General features: G+C 31.7%; 1 protein-coding gene across 12 annotated transcripts in view; it reads right to left on the bottom strand.

The window, feature by feature from the left end:
* LOC149578669 (uncharacterized) overlaps positions 1-13,569 on the bottom strand; it is a 28,133-nt gene extending 14,564 nt beyond the window's left edge. For 6 of the 12 annotated variants that reach the window (XR_016364722.1, XR_016364720.1, XR_016364723.1 and 3 more), the window contains exon 1: positions 13,411-13,568. The gene's annotated coding sequence lies outside the window, so the exon portion shown is untranslated. Of the gene's footprint in view, positions 1-13,410 lie in introns of all 12 variants that reach the window. The other 6 variants (XM_089830948.1, XM_089830956.1, XM_089830916.1 and 3 more) reach the window with 6 other exon arrangements.
* Between the last annotated feature and the right edge of the window lie 4,382 nt (positions 13,570-17,951).

Genomic DNA, 17,951 nt, shown 5'->3' on the forward strand with positions numbered 1-17,951 from the left:
GAGGAGGTAAGTTCGCTTCACATGAGTTCACACCATTTTCTGAAGAGCATGGAATCAAAAGACCAATGTCAACATCAAGGACACTCCATAAAAATGGAGTTGCAGAGAGAAGGAACAGATCCACAGTTGAATGTGCAAGAACACTTTTGAGACTAAAGGGAGTGGCTCAAATCTTTTGGAAAGAAGTTGTAAGTACTTTTGTTTATACTTTGAATAGGGTACAACTTAAGAACGGTACAAACAAAACACCCTATAAGCTATGGTATGGTCATACTCCTAGTGTCAGTTATTTCAATTTTTTTGGAAGCAAATGCTACATGAAGTACGAATAAAATGGTAAATTTGACTTTAAAAGTGATGAAGGAATATTTCTTGGCTATTCCGCTAGGAATAAAGCTATAAGTGTCAAAACAAGCATACTAACAAGATGATTGAAAGTGTCAATGTTAGAATTGATGAATTTTATGAGAAAAATGAGGAAGATTGCAAGAAGGAACCAGAAGACTACAACAAGTTTGTTTATGTTGAACCGATTGAACTAGACATGGTACCTTAGATGAATGAAGAGGTGAATGATCGAAATCAATGAATGATGATGTAAGTAATCAAAGAATAGATCAGGTACTTCCAAGGTATGTAAAACTTAATCACTCTCCAAATGAGATTATTGGAGATAAAAATGTTAGAGTGATGACAAGGAGTAAGGTAAGGGAAAACACGTGTTTACTATTTGAATTTAAACCCAAAATTGTTAAAGATGCTTTGAAAGATGATGACTGTGTTAAGGCTATGAAAGAGGAACTAGACCAGATTGAGAAGAATAATACATGGACTTTGGTACCCAGGCCTACTAACAAGAATTTTATAGGTAAGAACTAGATTTTCAAGAACAAGCTGAATGAGAAAGGAGAAATGATTAGGAACAAGGGAAAGCTGGTATGCAAAGGATGTGCACAAGAACGACTGGACTATGGTGAGACCTTTGCACCTATTGCTAGACTTGAAAGTGTCAGCATACTTTTGGCATATGCTGCTTATAAAGGTTTAAGATCTATCAAATGGATCTAAAATCTGCATTTTTAAAATAGAGTGTTAGAAGAAGTATACATTGAAAAGCCTGAAGGTTTTGCTACTAAAAAGGTAAAGACGTGGTATGTGAATTGCATAAAGCATTGTATGGACTGAAACAAGCACCAAGAGTGTGGTATGAAAGGCTACGTGCTTATCATAGGTTTCATAAGAACTAGTCATAATAGCAATGTATATTGATTGCTGAATTTTTTGTTGACAACATAATATTTGGTGGAAATGAAGCATTAAGCAGGTCATTTGCAAAAGAGGATGAGGAAGAATTTGAAACGTCAATGATAGGTGAGATTAAATTCTTTTTTGGTCTTCAAGTACAACAGATGAAGAAAGGAATATACATCAATCAATCCAAGTATGTAAAGGAGATTCTAAAAACTTTTGGCATAGAGGATTCAAAACCGGTGGGAACACCTATGGTCACAGGCTGCAAATTGTCTAAGGATGAATCCAAAGAGGTAAATTAAACTCTATATAGATCCATGATTGGTAGATGGCAGTATGTTGTTCACAGTATACCGGATATTGCACATGCTATTTCGTATTGTTGCAAGGTTTTCTTCAAATCCAAAGGAATCTCCCATGGTTGCACTGAAGAGGATCTTTAAATATTTCAGAGGGACAAAAGATTATGGACTATGATATGGAAAGGATGGAGATTTCTCTTTGTATGTATTTACTGATGCAGATTGGAGAGGTAATATTGATGATAGGAAGTGCACAAGTGGTAGAGCATTCAATCTTGCTGCTGCTATCACCTGTCAGCAAGCGATATGGATAAAACAGATTCTCGAAGGAATTCATGAGAAGGTCACAAAACCAGTTGTTATCTTTTGTAATCACACTAGTGCAATAAACAATTCCAAGAAGCCAATGATGCACTCAAAGACAAGGCACATTGCAATAAAATATCATTTTCTAAGAGAACAAGTACAGGAGAAGGAGGTAAGGCTTGACTATGTGTCTACTAAATAACAAGTTGCTGATATATTCACCAAGCCATTACCAAAGGATGCCTTGGAGTATCCCAAAGGTAGATTAGGGGTAATTCCACTATCTGTGGTTAGCTAAAGAATGATGATGGTTGCTTAGTTCATATGTGTTTAATTAGAATATCATGCGTATGAATTGATGAGCCGTGGAATACTCCATTTGGGAAGAAGTCTTACTACGATGTTGTAATGCAATGATGAGGAAAGAACGAGAAAGGAATAGTCAAGTATAATCAGGTGACTGACTGATTAGACACCTTTAGCATTACTGTCGTAGGGGGAGATATGCAGTTGTCAAAGGCAGAGTATATGCAGTATGAATTTCATGAAGGAGTATATGCAAAGGGGGAGAACATGTATGGAAACAAGAAATGAATCAGTATGACAGAGTGAGCAGATGTTAAGTCACTAATCAGAAATCAGAAGTTAAAAGAAGATGCAGTTTTAAACTGGTAGAAATCAGAAGATAATTGTTGTCATCAGTGCCAAAGGGGGAGATTGTTGGCATAACTGATGCAGTGTTGCTACATGTTGCATTAATGAAGATTGCCATAGATTTGATGACAAGTGAATCAGTTATTAGGTTGTCATTGATGTCAACTAATTGACTTAATGTTTTCAGCATGTTATCAGATATTGATTGAATAAAGTATGAGTTGTAGTATGTCTTAGAAGTTGCTATTCTACAGGAAGACTATGTTATGTGTCATGATGTTATGTTTGTGTGAGGCCTCACCCAATTCATCATAGTACCAATGAGATAATTGCATTATGGTGATTTTAATCCTATGTTTGATACACTTTTAAGACTATAGGGTTATGTCATTTTAATATCTGCATTTTGATGATCCGCAATTACCTCTGCATATTATGACCTAATTGATGCATTTAATGATTCTATTTCATGTTGTAAGCTATTGACATTGCTTTAATAGAAATTGAATGGTAGAAAAGCTTGTAATATAAGAAGGTAATGTTGAAGTGGAAATTAGAGTTAAAAGATAAATTTTGTTATACATTGAGACCTAACTCGCATACCTAGGGATTCAATAGTTATGGATTCAGCATCTTGTCATAGAATATGAAGTTATTTAGAATATTAATTGACCATTTTATGTTGATAAGTAAAGTTTAGTTTTATAGTATTTTGAACATTTTACATGGAAATTGTTAAAAGAAGTAATGTAATTATAAGGAATGAAGTATGGAACTCAAATGTCGAATGTGATATGTAAGTTTTGATATTTTAATATTTTAAAGGTTATATTTGAAATGATTAAGAAAGGGAAAGTTAATTTGAGACGATGAAATATATGCAAGTCTAATGTTGAATGAGATAATGATTTATTTTACATATGCTTATATGATTTTCTTGGACTACTGATGCTCGAGTTTAGTGTGCAGGAATTTGACCATGGGTTAAAGGGGAATTAAGGCTCAAACTACTACAAACATGACATAACCAAGGTTGAATCAGTGGAAAAGATTCAAACCTAATTGTAATGTGTTTTATTTCGTATATGTGAATTGTATGTGTGCATAGTAGCCTAGTTCATGTATTATTGTAAAACAAGTCATTTTTTTTATTATAATGTGTGTGTCACTTGACACTTGTGCTTGTTATGTGATATGACATGTTATTCGTCATTGGATCATGTGGCCACCTTATTTCGTGATAAATGCCTCAATTGAGGAATTTGATTATTGCCTTAGTCAGTAAAAGGACGAGGTCATCACCTTGGGGAATTTGAAGTTTGAATCACCTAGCTTTGGGAGGGTCATAAAGTAACTTTAAGGTAAGTTGGGATTAAAATTAACCCCACCCATGTTAGTACTATAGGCTAGGGAGCTATTAATGACCTCTAGGGTGTCTAGTGGACCTAGGAGACCCCATGAAAATGGCATTCTTTATGGAATCCGAAAATGAGAAGGATATATATATAGAGGTATGGCTAAATGAGAAACCACTTGGCCACTCTCTAATTTTAGAGACAGTTAGGTTTTGGAGGGAGAGGAGGGGAAAGCTCTACTACAACCATCCTTACCCTAGCTTGGACCAAGGTTGGTATCTCAAACTTGCTTCCTTTCCTTTTTCTTTCTTTTAGCATGGTTAAGCCAATCTGCAAGTGTGGAGTTTATCAATGAGGTATGCATTGCATTGCATTGTGGAGTAGCATTCATGTGAGTGTTTGAATGGTGTTCATTCCATGTAGATTAGTGTGACACCATTGTGCATCTTGTTGTATTGTGTGGAGTATTGTGAGTATGAGGTTTGGATTTTCTCTATTTCCTTGTTGCATTATGGGTGTTGATATTGTGTTGTGATAATGTAATGTGCTCTTGAAAATCTGTTGTTTTATTGCTACTTGGTTTTGTTTTCTTGTTGTGATTGAGTGTTCTTATGGGTGTGGGACTTTCACTCACCCTTGTGGGAAGGGAAGAGAAGTCCAGGGTGAACGAGCAGCAGTTGGATTGCATAGTTGAGGACCTTGGAGTATGGGCTCCATTGTATGCCATTGTCATATTCATATTTTGCCTTGGGGGAGGATAAGAACAAAAAAAAAGAAATGGTGAGGAAGGAGGTAACTGAAGTATGGGTTTGTAGGAAGCTAAAGCTGTTGTTTGTATGTGGTGGAGGATGTTGTATTGGTAGTGTGTGTGGTGGAAGATATTTATGAAGCCCCGAAAGGGCATGATATTATGAAGCCCCGAAAGGGCCTTGTATTTTGTTGATTTAACCCCGAAACGGTATGAAATGGTAAACCTCCTTGTGTTTCCACCTTCACCCTATGTTCAAGGTTCCAATGGTGAGCCTTTGTAAAATACCCTTGGGATGGGATTTGTTGCAGTTTTGTTATGTGGTGTATATGTTTCTTACAAGTGTGTATGTGGATTTTGTTTGAGCCTTGTTCCCCTAGCGCGGGGGTGGTCTCTTTGAGGCCTATGGTTGGGTGGAAAGCACCCATGGTCCTTGTTGTTTTGTTGTGATGCATTTGCAGGTTCTTAGAGAAAGATCTTGGAAACTAGAGTCCTTTTTATCTTCCATGTGCTTAGGAGGAGGAAACAATATTGTATTGAGATGAGATAGGGAGAAAACTCCATCTTGTTATGTGAGCCTAAATGTATTGTAAGAGAAAGCTACTATCTTAGTTTGATTGTCTATGGAAAGGTTGTGAGTGCTCATGTGTAGTAAAATTATTTCCATTGTGTATATTGTGATGTGTCAATTTCACCACCTTTTGTGTATCATGAGAGTATCACTGAAGATAAATTCATTGTAATAATATTGTGGATTTATGGATAGTAACACCAATCAGGGACTCAAAATACTTGATGCTCGTAAGTGGAATGCAAAAGAAATTTGATATCATAGAAGAGATATATTGATAGGAAGATTATTCTTGTCAAGTGTTATTATCATCTCAAGTTCTATAGCATATTAATTGAGTTCTAGTTAAATCTTGCATGAGAATACTCTAGTTGCTTGAAGTCTAGTGTTGAAATAGAGTAGTTATAAAGTTACAATTGGTAGAAATAGTTTTGAAGATAGCTTACTATCATGGAGATTGATGACATGAAGTATTTGATTAGTTGATACAATAAAATTCTAGAGATCCATTTTGAAATATGATTTCATTAGCAATATGGTGGTTTGATTTATGAAAGATTATTTATTAGATTTGGAAATGTTAATGTATGGTGCATTTATAAACCAACACCAATTCAATTTTTTAACAGTGATTGAGAATGCATGGAAAAAGCTAGTCAAATAGAAAAGTTTAAATGGAACCTGTAGGTGCATGTTTACATTCTGGAAAATGTATGGGCAACTTATGAAAAGACTCTTTTGATTACAGACAATAAAAAAAATAGACTTGAAATAAAATAATAAATTTGAATTGGCAAGCTAAAGAAAGGAAATCAATTTTTAAATCTTTCATAATAAATGAATGTCAGACTGGGTCCTGGTCCATGATATGACCCTATGTAAGAAATATATGCATATAATAATCAAGCAAAGAAAAAACAAAGTTACAAACTTCTAAATTAACCTAACCCAATAAATGGAAAAGAATTATATTTTATCCAAGCTATTACCTATTATCTAAGCTTTGGAGCTAATGAATAGAATAAATTCATTATTTAACCCACCTAGCCGTTCACTCCTTTCATCTACCACCAAGCAAGAAATGACTAAGACAAGAATATAATAATAAAATAAAAAAACACCTAGGCGATTATATGCCTTAGAAAACATATATAAACTATACCTATGCAAATCTCATCATGATTCAGACAAGTGTCAGAAAATACCCACCATGTACTATAGGCGCCTTGTCCTCATGCAATTTTCAACATGGTATTATTTATACTCTTTTTTTTTTACCCATGATATCTCGCCTAGGCAAGAGCCCCAACTGCAGCAATTTATGAGTTTTGCTGGAAGTTGACTTGGATGGGAATTGGTGCAGTGTCTAAGTTGTACGAAATATCTATTTGTGTTGACTTGAGAGGCTTGCGTGGATTTGAAAGGGTTGCTTGATGTCTCATCAACTCCAATCTGCACGTAACCCCAAACATGAAGTAATTCGAATGGCAGGGAGGGCAGACATGTTGCAAGGGGTTTTGTAATAAAGACTTTAATAAGTTAAGTCTTGTCATCACCTACATCTTTATAGGCACCTAGTATGAGCTAGGAATATATATAGCATATTTGATAGATTTTCCCAACCATGCCTAGATATGTGTATAGGAATTAAGATAACATTTAGTGGAGTTCAGGTTTAAGTTTAGTATAGGATTAGATTGGATAGGATGTGGCAGTTATAATAATTGTGATAAGCAAAATGTTTAGCATTTGTATAGGATATAGAAAGTAGAAGATACCTTTGTATATTGATTAAATATAGAATGGGTTTTGCCCCTTAGATATACCTATTGTAGATTAAATTCAATATTGAGTAATTTTAGAAGATAACATGTTCATGAGTGTGCCCTAGTATGGATTGTTATGCATAGGAATAATATGTATATATAAATATATTTGTCTTAGTAAATGCTTAAAAAGGTAATAACTATGGCTTAGGCTATGAGTCACATTTGATATTAATGTTAAGTGGTGAATATTTCTATGGAATATGTCCAACTCATAATATTAGACGATTGAAGTTATATTAGAATATAGGTAGTTTTGCCAATGGAATTAAGATGGTTAGTTAGGATTTAACACACTTAAATGATAGGTAGTCAAAAAAAAATTTTAAAAAATTGCGCGTTTTTGTCCATATATTTTGGGCATGACAGTTTGCAAGTGCATCTTTTGATATGAAGAATTGAGTGAGTTGTGTTTGACGAGATCAAACCAGGTAATCACTAAAACAGTGAGGTGATAGCCAGTAAGTGATTTGAATGTTATTTATGATCAGTAATATATTTGTTGGAGCGGTCATAGGACATGATTGTTAACAATGTTCAGACAATGTGGTTACGATCGCAACTTATAATATGGACAGGTAATGGTAGTTTAATGGACTAGAAGTGATGTTAAGAGTATGAATAGGTAAACAAGAACAAGTTCTTGAACAAGCAATGAAGATTTGTAGATTGGTGAAGAGCTTCAAAGTGGTATTAAGATCAGTGATGTTTTCCTGAAGAAGAAAGGTATTTCCGTGATTTGTGAAAAAGATGACATCACATTGCTTGAGGTATGCATTTGAGGAGGATTCTTCGAGAAGTTTCCTTTTGGTCAAAACAGTTTAGAAGATGGTTCGATTTCCAAGGTGAAATTCAAATGTGAACCAATGCGGTTAGAGTAAAATGGTTTATGAGTGGTTGGATACACTGTATCTTACCTAATTTCATTTAGATTGTTAGATGTAGGGTTTATTCTAAGGCGATGGAAGAAATTATACATATTGGAAAGTCGATGAAGAGTTGATTGCTGATTGCGCGTTGCAGAAGGATACAGTGACAGAGAAAGTGAAGGAATCAAGTGCAATCAAGCCAAGGAAGAGTATATAGTATGAAGAAAAGTTCCAGAGCTTAATAGGATCTGATCATGCAAAGGTATTGCAATTCCACAGATCACTTTATCTATTGCTTTCTAACCATTGTAACAATGAAATCCCTTAGCGGGGTGAATCCTAACAGATTCTTATTGTAAATCCTTTAACAAGGTGACAATCAAATAAGATGTTTAAAGTTGTCTAACCAGGTTGCTCCTGACAGGGGAAAGATCCTAATAGATCTAAAGACAAAAGCCTTTACCAGGTAGAACCTAGCAGTGCTTTTGTAACTCTTAATCAGGCAAGCTCCTAACAGGGCATATTCTAGAAGAGTACATATTTCGTGAGTACCATCTCACATCGTTGTTTTCACTCAAATTGGGTTTCCATGAGATAAATATGATGCTTATTTTGTGTGGTTGATTACTTGTGGATGCCTGTTTTGAAAGCTTTATTTACATTAATTTCTGATTGAACCTTTTGATGCATAAAGTTTAAGGAAGTTGAAACCAGTGAATTTGTTGATTACTGATTCACCCCTCCCCATTCAGTAATCGGGCCTTTATTAACACTAACTTATATTCAGAGGGGAATATTTATCATTTCATATTCTAGTGTTATGATGGCAAGTTTATTATTCCTCCAAGGACGGTGAATGTAACTCCTTGCCATCCAAGTGACAAGAAGTTGCTCTTCTTGTTACAGGAGAAGCCACTCCTAGCAAAGTGTAGTCCTTATGGCATTCAATCTTCATTTTAGCTGGAGGTTTCATGCATCACTAAGATGAAAATCACAATGCTAAGTCTTGGATCTGAAGTTCATCATTCAGTAATTGATACACCGAGCCAATAAGATTCTGATCGGAATCAATAGAGATTACATTATCGAGCTGCTCATAATGTTGCTGAACCTTTCAACATCACCATTGTTCCAAGCCACGAAAGTGCTTCAGCTCAATATATCAAGCTCTCTCAGATCAGAAAGTGTTCTTCGATTTCATAAAGCAAATAAGGCAAGCCTTCATGAAGGATTGTCATTGATGAAATATTGTGATTGATGTCAATGGTGCAGAGACAAAAAGGGAGATTGATGAGATATCATCACTGATGCAAAAAGGCATGGTACATAAAAGTTGTGTCTTTTGCCTAAGAGACACCAATTAATTGGAGTAAGACAATATAAATAGAAGATATATTATTTGCAAAGAAGTCAGCAGAATGAGTGTAGAAGAGTAATAAGAAATTAATAAGAAATATATATATATCAGAGATATAAATGTGAATTGTGAAAAAAGCGAAGAAATATTAAGTTGAAGATTGGCTGGCTTCAAACTAGAGAGTAAATTGCATCCATCATCGAGTTGAGTAAGTAATTATATAAAGATGGAATTTCAGATCTATATTCAGAAGTGAAGTAGGTGGTGCCTTCAGATAGTGGGAATTGTAGCTTTCGATGAGTTGGTGCTCATAAATTAGAGGTTGGAGCCTCTAGTAGGTCAGTGCCTACAAAACATTGTAAAAGAACAAATTAATATAAAAAGCATTTATTTGTCATGGTTTTCTCCTACATTGGGTTTCCACGTAAAATTGTGAGTCACTATGTTCATAATTGTTTATTTCAGCATTTAAAGTTATTGTTATACTGATCGCAACCCCCCCCACCCCTTCAATCTCTTGTATAATTGTGTGCTCTTCAAGTCTATCTTGCATCATAGATTCTTATCATTGTTTATGAACAGTGAAATATCATATTATCGGTCATATTGATTGAACATACCCTTAGTGCATTTGAATTATCATTATCATTCATATTGAATGATCATATCCTTAGTGCATTTCATTTCTCATTTTCATTCATCGGGTTGAACATACTCTCAGTGCATTTGAATAGCTATGATTTCATGAGTTCGTGTCTCAAAGAAATAGATTGTTGCTTTCAAAAGGAATAGTACTTGCTGTTATCATTATCCTTGTACACAATAAGGAATCCATACCATTCTAATTCCTATGAATTTCTAGCTACTTATTATTTTTTGGTAGTCAGGTTTAGCATATTACACCCCCCTACAATTTGGTTAAGATGAGCTGCCTAAATTGAGATTAATAATGCATGGTAAAAATGTTACAATATCTGATAAAATAGGCACAATCTTATAATTAGATGCATAAATAAATTCCTTGCAAAATTTTGATACACATCTAAAATAGTGTGCAAAATTTCAATAATCGAGATGAAAGTTATGCCTCGTAAATATTTTCTTATAAATTATGACTTCAGAGGCCAAAATTTGTAAAACATTTATACAATTGTGGAAAGATGACTACACCTCAACATTCACAACAGAAACCAACTTTTCGTCAACGATTTTTTTTAGTATCTCTGTGGGTATCTCCACAACCCAGCCCAATGCCCAACCTGCCTTGCCTTGGTCTTTCTTACTTTTCATCAATTATTTGAACATAAAAATTTGACTCCTAGATTGCAAGATATTGCAAAATATATGTTGGACTCATTAGAATCTCAATGCAACAAAATGACCTTCCATTAGAGAAAAAATACTCTTTCATTAGAGAAACATATAAAACACAAAAACATGTCTATCAACATATTAAGAGTGTATAAATTTATGATGAGAGTCTTTCACATATAGGCAACTTCAAGGTAGAGGAGGTATGAAGGTAGGACTGAATGACTGACTAATCCAAAAGTGCAACACTTGTATGCTCAAAAGGTGTCTCAAAAGGTTAGTACATGTGTCTCAATCAGATAACCAAAAATCACCATGATTCATGCGATTTAGGTGATTCAGCAATTTGAGCAAGCCTGGGCAATTTTTTCTAACTCAGTAACTCATCTTGGCAATTTTTTTCTCAAAAATCGCCTAACTCGGCGATTTTGTCAAAAATCAGCCTCAAAAAATATCAACTTGGTAAAAAATCACCAAAAAGCACCAAAATTTTATGTATGTGATGGATTTATTGTTTATTAATTATGTATGTTAGGCTTTAGCTTCTATTTGATGATGTTATAGTGTGTTTTAAGTTATATTCAATAAAGGGTGCATGAAATAAGCTATATATTGTTAAAATCTCAAGGGTTTGTTCACTTTGCCGATTCATAGCCGATTCACGAGTTGAGTCAGCCTTGCCGATTCCAATCCGATTCCAAGTTTTGGTTCTTTGTTCTCAACTATATGAAGTAACACAACCAGTTACAGTGCCCAAGTGGAGACTTAACTAGTGTAAATAAGACTCTAGGCTGGAAGCTAATTAGCCTGATAATGTCAAAATTTACACTAGCATTTATTACACAAATCTGATTGGACAAGTAAAGATTATATTTCATTAGTGTGCTCTTTCACAGTTTTTTTTTCTTTGGTACTTGCTGTACTAATCCTCATAGAACTTCAAATTGTAGAGCTTTTGTGCATAGCTGCCACAAACTTGCTTCACTATCCCTGTGGCAGTGTTTGCTAATTTAATCCTGCACCAGAAAAAGATTGAAGATGACTTTTTGCTTATCAAAGAAGTGATTAATAGAGTTAGAAATTAATGATTGCAGGCAATCGTCAAGTACCTCACAATTGTTCCTTCCTTGGAAAAATGGTATGTCATTGTTGACTTGCACTTTGAACAAGGATTTCACTATTATGTACAATAACGAGATAAGCAGCTAATGCAGACATTGGGTTGCATTCCTGTCACAGCCTCACCTTTAAATGAAACTATTAGCGATTCTAGGCCAAGGTAACAAGGGCAGGTTCCAAACATATGGAAGCCTTTTGTCCTGTTGCAGCATTCATTTATTAATGTTGGTTCGATAATAAAATAATTGGATATTAGAATCTTTAGAAGAATGTGGTGATCTAATAATCTTTCCATATGATGTCTTTTGAACTTAAGCTTGCAGCAAGAAGAAAACCTAACTGGAAAGGCCAAAACCGAATATATTGAACAGACTCTGAAATTGGGCTGCAAAAATGCATGGGCCATTGCTGATTAACCTGTCTAAGAAAGAGAACGGGATGAATTCTAATTGCAAATAAAAAGTCTTCTTCAGAGATATAGAATATATGGACTATCTCCACGCTGCTTTATTGACCTTATCATTTAGCTATTAAATGCAATATCGTATGAAATGCAGTTGCAGCCTATTCCATGAACATGTAATAGTTATACAAAAAAGGAGAAATAGGATCCCATTGATCAAGTTCAAAGATGATAATGGTGTAAGCACTTGCGCTACTAGATTTCAATTGTTTTAATTCCAAAGAAAAAGTTTTATCCAATATTTTCACAGCGCTAAGGCACCCTATATCCAATTTCTCTAGAAAACATTAAAAAATTAAGTATTTGTTACCATAGCTTAACAATGAACAGGATCTATCGGACCTGTCTGAAACATCAATTCTGGCTTAAAACAAGACTTATATGATTGAACATATCTTAAATTAAACCATCTCCTTCCTGATTTTCATAAGCTTGAAGGTTCAAAAGGATGCTACAATGCAATTTCAAAATGGATGGAGGTAGGACACCTGAAAGCCACTCAATTTGATAGAACAGCATAATGAGAGAGGAACCCTTCATCCGCCTGGTCTCCTATACGTTACCTATTTTCTAATCGTTCCAAAACCTTGTTGACCTTGAGTCGGGCAAACCCTCTTCATCGGTGAGACTGTCGAACTTTTCCCTTTTGCGACAGAAATGTAATTTCGGGTATTTTGATTCCCCTAGATCTTACAAGCGGTTTGTATCCATTGTTGGATTATTTCTTTCCTGCCAAAGCTCAAACTCAGGTGTCTTAATAAATATGAGCTCGCATTTGAGCCTTGAGCCTTTCAAGCTCAATACTTGAAAATATCTTACGGGGCCATTAAATAGTCCTGCAATTCTTACCACAAGGTATTCACTTTTATTTGCATTATAAGAAGAGAAATCCAGCTATCTTCTTTCTTTGCAGGTCAATCAACCCAGAAGACCAGGGCTTAGTTCGAGTCTTATTTATACTGGCAATCCAACCTATAGACTCGATTTAAAACCTCGATGAGCAAGACATAGGTTAATGCTGACCATTGTCTAAATGCTAAAAACTCTACAAAAAGACACAGAGATCAAACGTATTGAATTACAAAACCATCTTTGCAAGCGTGCAACAATATGATATATCTACATGAAAGGATAAATTTATTTTGAAGATCAGAGATTATCTGAACGACATAATGTGAGCCTCACGCGATAAAACTTAAACATAATTTTAACTCTGAATCAACATAGTTTTAACTCTGAAACAAGTACTAAGCTGAAGGGCGTAATTCGATGGCATACCTTGAAATGAATGTGGTTGTTTATCAGGCGCCACCGTTGTTCCGGTTCTTTTTCCATCAAATGATTATAAATGTTCTTCCGTCGTTTGAAAGTAAGGCATCGTTTGCGCCAAAAGTAGGACATCTTGAGCCAGCTTTATCTTTCACGTTTTCTTTTATTTCCTTTGCATGTAAATTTTTTCCCTTTAGCTAACTTTGTGTAATTCTTTCATTTATTTATTTTTTTGTGCTTTTTTGGTTTTTCAAGTGGTGTATTGTAAAAGAGATGTTATGTACAAAAGGATTAACAAGTTTCGCAAATGACTTAGTACTTGTCTTTAGTTTTTATATAAACGTATTTTTAATTTAATAAATCTATTGTAGTATATAAAATATTTTAATTAATAAAAATGTTATATAATTATAGTTTGTATAATGATATTAATTTAAATTTTATTTATAAATTTAACTATTGATCTATATATTCTATTACATATTTATCATATGATACTACTAGCAGTCGCATGCTTTTGTACATGCAATGAGTGCGTCGATAGGAGATAAGATTTAAGAAAAAAATGTAGAATGAACATTAAATAATGTAAATATAAGATTTTTTTAAATTGAAAAAAAAAAAAAAAAAGTTGGAGATTAAAATATAGATATAAAATTTACAATATTTAGGAAATTTGAATATTGCTTAAGAAACGTGTTCAATAATTTCAAGATTTTACAATTAAATACAATTTATCAAATATGGAAAAAAATCATTTAAAAAAAAATCCATGAAAATTTTTATTACAAAAAATTAACAAGAGAAATACAAAAAAAAATATGAAAAATAATGACATCTCTAACAAATATTCTATTGACTAAATAAATTATAGAAATGAAAAAACAATATTTAAAGAAAAACTAAACTAATTTTTTTTAAAAAATTAAAGTAATTTAAAAACTAAAACCTAAATCAATTTAAAAAATCAAAAGTTTAATAAATAAAGATCACAACATAATCTAATGTAGAGATCACAAGTAATTATTTTTTAAATAAGTAAGAAAAGAAAAACAATAGTTAAAAGTGGATATTTAAAATATAATCTTATATGAACAAATTAGATTATTAATAATTTTTAATTTAAAAATAACATAATATTTACTAAAATCTTTTAAATAGATTAATAAATATTATTTATTTAAATTAAATTTATCAAATATGAAAAAAAAATCATTTTAAAAACCCATCAAAAAATCTAATATGAAAAATTAATAAGAGAAATACAAAAAAATAATGTCCAATAAATATTCTATTGACTAAATAAATTAAAGAAACTAAGAAATAATATTTAAGGAAAAAATCAAACTAATATAAAAATAATTGAAATAATTATAAAATCTAAATCTAAATCAATTTTAAAAATCAAAAGTTAAATGAATTGAGCTAATGTGGAGATCACAACTAATAAATATAAAATAAAAAAAAGTTAAAAATGGAGATAACAACTAATAAATATCAAAGTGGAGGGAAATAAAAACTCGTCGGTAAATAATTAACGGGAAGGATTTTCAATTTTTTGGCCAAATTGACAACTTTTCCGGCTTGCAAATTTTTCGTCAAAAATTTAATTTTCGGGAACAAAGTTTCCATAAATAGCCTATCGACTATATTATATTATAAATAAATAAATTATAATATGAAAATAACTAGCAATCGCATGCTTTTGTACATGCAACGAGTGCGCCGATAAGAGATGAGATTTAAGAGAAAAATATAGAATAAACATTAAATAATGTAAATATAAGTTTTTCAAAAATAAAAATACAAAAATAAAAAAGTTGAAGATTAAAACATAGATATAAAATTTACAATATTTAAGAAATTTGAATATTGCTTAAGAAACGTGTTTAATAATTTCAATATTTTACAATAAAATTCAATTTATCAAATATGAAAAAAAAAATCATCAAAAAATTTATTACGAAAAATTAATAAGAGAATTTTTATTTTGTTAAATGAAAAAGAGCGACATCTCTAACAAATATTTTATTGACTAAATAAATTATAGAAAATGAAAAAATAATATTTAAAGAAAAAACTAAACTAATAAAAAAAAATTAAGTAATTTAAAAACTAAAACCTAAATCAATTTGAAAAATCAAAAGTTTAATAAATAGATATCACAACATAATCTAATGTGGAGATCACAAGTAATTTTTTTTAAATAAATAAGAAAAGAAAAATAATAGTTAAAAGTAAATATTTAAATTATAATCTTACGTGAACAAATTAGATTATTAATAATTTTTAATTTAAATAACATAATATTTACTAAAATCTTTTAAATAGATTAATAAATATTGTTTATTTAAGTTAAATTTATCAAATATGAAAAAAAATCATTTTAAAAAATCTATCAAAAATTCTATTATGAAAAATTAATAAGAGAAATACAAAAAAATAATATGTCAAATAAATATTCTATTGACTAAATAAATTATAGAAACTAAAAATTAATATTTAAAGAAAAAATAAAACTAATATAAAAAATAAATTAAATAATTTAAAAACTAAAATCTAAATCAATTTTAAAAATCAAAAATTAATAATAGATCACAACATGACCTAATGTGGAGATCGCAACTAATAAATAGAAAAAAAAAAATAGTAGATAAAAATGGAGATAACAACTAATAAATATCAACACAAGAGTTAAAAGTGGAGTGAGATAAAAACTGGCCAGTAAATAATTAATGGGAAGGATTTTCAATTTTTCAGCCAAACTCTTGCAAATTTTCTGTCAAAAATTTAATTTTCGAGAACAAAGTTCCCACAAATAGCCTATCGGCTAAATAATATTTTTTATATTAACATTTCTTAAACGATTATATAATATAAGTAATATTATTTTTAATTGAATGACAAAAATTATATTATAAAAAATACAGTATAAAACCTTAAAAATTTAAACTAATGCACTTACATTTAAAATAATATTAAACACTAATGAATCACATTCATCTTAATAAAAAACAACACCTAAAAAGTATTAGTTTCAAAGTCTATAAAATTCGGCTAATATAATAGCTAAATCAATTTACCCAATCAAATCTTAGGAAAATATTATGTAAAAATTGTAAAGTTAAAAATATTGCATCTATGCTATGCAACGTATTAATTTGATAAGAAAATTTATAAATGATTAATTCTAACTCGTAGACACCAAAAACATTTAATCAATAATTAAATCATAAAATTCAAAAAGCATCACAACTAGCAAGTACCAAAAAGCTATCTAAACAAGTTTTCATCAATATATAATTTTAATTGTACTAATAATTATTCATCCAATCACCAATAGTGGTTCATAAAATTTCCATCAATGCTTCACAAATCTCCACTAGTTGTTCACAAATAATGAAGAGTAGTCCACAAATGAACGAATCATGAATCAAAAAAGGCAAAACATAACCAAATATTGATATATAAATGATCCACCAGTGGTATATTAATGATTAAAATTGAGTGAACCACTATTAGAGCCCAACTGACTATTGGGTATCTTCCCCTAGCATCATTTTAAAAGTTGTTTGGGAGTTAGAAAAGGACCTATTAGAGAAAAAGATTAATTTCATTTCATTTATTAAATACCTTTTCTCCTTTCTTAAGATTTCACTTTATGCATTTATGCATTCACATGTAATAATTAATTAGTAATTATTAAATGGCATTTACCTTTTAGGTTACCCTTTTTCGGGTTTGGACTTTCTTCTATAAGGATTGATCTTTTGTAATTATCTCTAATCTTATTCATTGCTGAGAATACAATTTGCATATTTTCAGAGCAAACCCTTGCCTCTTCTTGTCTTTTTCTTCTTTGTGATAGGTTTTGACATGCAAGTATTCATCGGGCTTTGTGGATTTCTACTACTCAAATCTTTCATGGTATCAGAGCCAGATTTGTTGTAGCTTGTTCAGTATTTGGAGAAAAAAGAGAACGGGGATTTGATAGAACATATCTAACATTTTTTGGGCATTTTCTTTGATTTTTGGAGGTGTGACGACAATAATTCAAAAAAAATAGTTACAAAGGTGATCTTCAAACAATGATATATCAGTCATATAGACTCCTTTTTCCATACAATGTTTTTTGTTTTGGGGTAGAATTTTATGATCTACACATTGGTGCAGGTTGTTTATAATTTGTTTTCTAGATTTTTTTCTGAAAATTGCAAATATTGATTTTTGCAATTTCAAAGGCTTTGTTCGAGCTCATATGGACACATATTCATGTGCTATTTTTTTTTAAGTGCATAATTTTTTGTCTATTTTCTAGATTTGGTATCAGTTTGGAGTAATATTGAGTGGACATGGTACTTTAAGCATTTGGTCATTTTTTTGTCTACAAAAAACAATCCAACACTTTCTAAAACAATGACTGAGACCTCTTCTTGTCTAGAACTTCTGACCCTTCATAAATATCACATATGGAAGACTTTGATGACACAGTTTCTCCAGTCAAAAGGCTTTTGGTATTGTTTAGATGTCACGTGATTAGTTTTACAAAG

The sequence above is a fragment of the Cupressus sempervirens genome, chromosome 1 (assembly GCF_028749045.1).
Source record: "Cupressus sempervirens isolate cs-2001-9-10 chromosome 1, ASM2874904v1, whole genome shotgun sequence".
NCBI classification, from domain to species: domain Eukaryota; kingdom Viridiplantae; phylum Streptophyta; class Pinopsida; order Cupressales; family Cupressaceae; genus Cupressus; species Cupressus sempervirens.